This window comes from Xenopus laevis, chromosome 7S (genome assembly GCF_017654675.1).
Source record: "Xenopus laevis strain J_2021 chromosome 7S, Xenopus_laevis_v10.1, whole genome shotgun sequence".
NCBI lineage: Eukaryota > Metazoa > Chordata > Amphibia > Anura > Pipidae > Xenopus > Xenopus laevis.
Genome location: NC_054384.1, coordinates 38,816,796 through 38,820,087, shown reverse-complemented (window position 1 = coordinate 38,820,087; position 3,292 = coordinate 38,816,796). Strand labels below are relative to the sequence as shown.

The window sequence follows — 3,292 nt, the reverse complement described above, 5'->3', positions numbered from 1 at the left end:
GAGAGCTGTCACATATATATATAAATTCACAATCAAGTAATGAAAAGGCATGAACAGAAGACCAAAATCACATATGCTAAACAAAGGCAAAATAAAATGCAACTGTAGAGTGGTAAAATAGGATTACCTTTAGAGATGTCTTTTTTTGTATAATTTGTTAATTGTAAGTGACGGCAAGTGAATTTGACACATGGATGTGGGCAAAAGGATAAAATAAAGTAATGCTGTCGTTGGCATGAAAGGGATAAGAAATAAAAATGAGTGCATACTAACATATTGTAAAAATAGGTTGTCTACATCATAATTTCATACAAACAGACCAGAACATTATATATTATGGAAACCTGAACCTACAAAAAAAAACTACAAAAAAAAAAGCGGCCAATAAAGATATGGTACTGTAGTGCTATTAATAAGAAGGACACATTACTGTGTAAAAAGAAATATGCATTTTTTTAAAAGTGAAGAACACTGCTGTAAGTACACTGTCCATATTTCTTGAGCATATTTCCTACAATATGTTATGTTTTTGCAAACATATAAGGGAACGGTTTGTTTTAATGAATGCAAAAGATTTTTAAAAAATGTCAGCCATGCACAAGCAAGACTCATTTTAATTTAATAAGGCATACATTATGCACACCCAGTCTTAAAGGAAAAAAAACCAAAACAATTACATGCAAATACTTCCTTTATTCCATTAGGGGTTTTCCTCATAATTTTGTACCTCTTAAAGAATTATTCTTGGTATTTGCATACAATTTTGTATAAATAACCTTAGTACTATCTAACTAAAAGCAACCAGAGAATCCTAAATTGAATCTTCGTTCCTGCAATCCTTTGCCTTCTAGCACAGATAACCATGTCTGGAGTTAAGGGTCATCAAACAAAATGCCCAGATCCATGCCCTCCACCACAGAAATGCAAAGATCGTAAGTATTAGATCATATTTTTTTCACAGACTTTGTTCCTCCACCAACTAAAAATTAGATGTCATCTTATCAAATAATTAAGAAAATCTTCAAATGAAATTATTATTAGGTTTTATTGGACTATTATTGTTACATTTTACTGTAGAGGACATACGTTTGCAACCACATCTACATCATACTATAAAATGACAATAAACAATTGGCCCTCAAAGAGATTCAGACTTCTGACTTGTTCAAAACCGGACAGGTGGCAACCTTAGTCAAGCTATGTTCAGTTATGAATGAATTTTACAAAAAGAGTAATATATATAGTACAGAAAACCCAATGGCATTTGTAACATTAAACCTTTTTATTCAAATTTAATTTTAGCTTGTTTTTGTAGATCATTGTAAAACTTTGTTTTCATGTATATTAATATACTGTATGTATGTTATGTTCTATTGCAGCTTGCAAGGATCCTTGCCCTAAGCCAGTCCCACAATGCCAAGGTACTGCAATTTTCATGGTTCACTGTAATTTATCATATGTTCTGCAACTCACAATTATATATATGTGTATGCAAATAGGTTGCTTTTGCTAATTGCCAATGACTTAATAAAGGACTCAAACATTGTCCATGTGAGTAGCAAATGTAATCATACCAACACAGTATTTGACGATTTTGCTGTAAGATCCGTCTGGGTCCATACACTGGGCAGTCTTATCATATAAAAGCAAACAGAAATAGGATTGCAATATAATACGGGACAAAGAATGCCCCCTATTATAATGTACAAAATCAGAGTAGGTCATATACCATGGTGACTACTGGTGCCCCCACCCCCAACAGCCATTTGGGTAATTGGAAAGAGCCTTCACTGCTATACACAGTTGTGAACAGACACTTGCTTAGATATACAATATTCTAGATTTAAATTCCAATTATTTTTGGTTACAATACAGTTTTTTTAAGAGTATTTGGGATTATAAAGAAGAGAAAGCGACACACAAATTATCTATTAAACAAATTTATAACTACCATAATCTGCTTGTTGTGCAGTTAACTCAGAATAGGAAATGTATGGAACCAGCGAGAAGCCTATTTTTCACTTAATATGGAATTGTATGCAGGAAAATACTATTACAGTATATAAGTTACTGTAGATGTAAAAAGTATAATACTGTAAAAAAGGCCAACTATAGGTTGGTGAAATAATTTGTTGGATTTTGAACTAAGCATAATATCAACCTCAAATTAATTTACAGCAATAAAATATTTAAAAAAAGTATTTATTTATACTTGTAAAATTGTTGTTACAATAAATGTATTTAAAATTGTATATACATATATGGGACCTTTTCTCCAGAATTCATTAGACCTGGGGTTTTCTGAATAAGGAGTTTTTCTGTAATTTGGATCTCCATAACTACTAAAATGTATTTTTAAAAAACGTAAACTTAAATAAATCCATTAGGATTTTTTTTGCCGCCAATAAGGCTCCATTTTATTGTAGTTGGCTTCAAGAACAAGGTGCTGTTTTATCATTACAGAGAAAAAGAAGGGAATTGTTTTGAAAAATCTTAATTATTTGCTGAAGCTTATATGAGATGACCTTTCTGTAATTTGACACTTTGTAATGGGTTTCAGGATAACAGATCTATAAAAATAAATATACAGGTTAAAAACCAAAATTGCTGGAATACTGTGCTGCAGTGTATAAAATTTCTTAGCTATCCTTTCATATCTTTTCCATAGACCCATGCCAGAAGACTCATCAACACCAGGGGCATGGTCAAGACCATACCCAAGGCCATAACCAGGGCAATAACCAACCCCATCACTGAAGGATATAATGAAATGAGAATCTCGGCTATTGCCTTTTACGCTACACTAAAGGATACAATGAGACAACAATCTGCTGGTGGCTGAAGCTTTCTATAATCTAAAGATGATTTCACAATTTAAAAATAAAAATCCTGGAGAATAATAATAAATTGTTCCATTTAAAGAACATTTCATGTCTAAAGTTTTTTTTGGATCTCTTTATTTTCAATACAAAATCATTTCATTACACACCCTATCTAAAGTAAAATTTACAGTATTTTACTACAAATCATAAGTAAAGCAGCAAGGTAGCACAATAAATCATTATGTTAAATCAGATTCCTTATCCTAAACCAGAAGCGCAAAGAGTAGACATCAATTGCAACTATTATTCAAAAAAGCACATTATTTTCATTTACAAAAAACATTAGTAACATACAATGTAAATTTAGTGATGATCGAATCTGACCCGTTTCACTTTACCAAAAATTCAGGGAATGGTGAAAATTCTCAACAATGCATCAAAGTCTATGGGTGTTGATTTGTTTTTTGTCA

General features: G+C 31.6%; 1 long non-coding RNA gene across 1 annotated transcript; it reads left to right on the top strand.

Annotated features, from left to right (window-relative positions):
• Window positions 1–794: 794 nt before the first annotated feature.
• LOC121396298 lies at window positions 795–2,926 on the top strand. The gene is made up of 3 exons (XR_005962968.1): window positions 795–932; window positions 1,380–1,421; window positions 2,669–2,926. It is a non-coding gene; the product is annotated as an uncharacterized LOC121396298 (long non-coding RNA).
• Window positions 2,927–3,292: the final 366 nt, after the last annotated feature.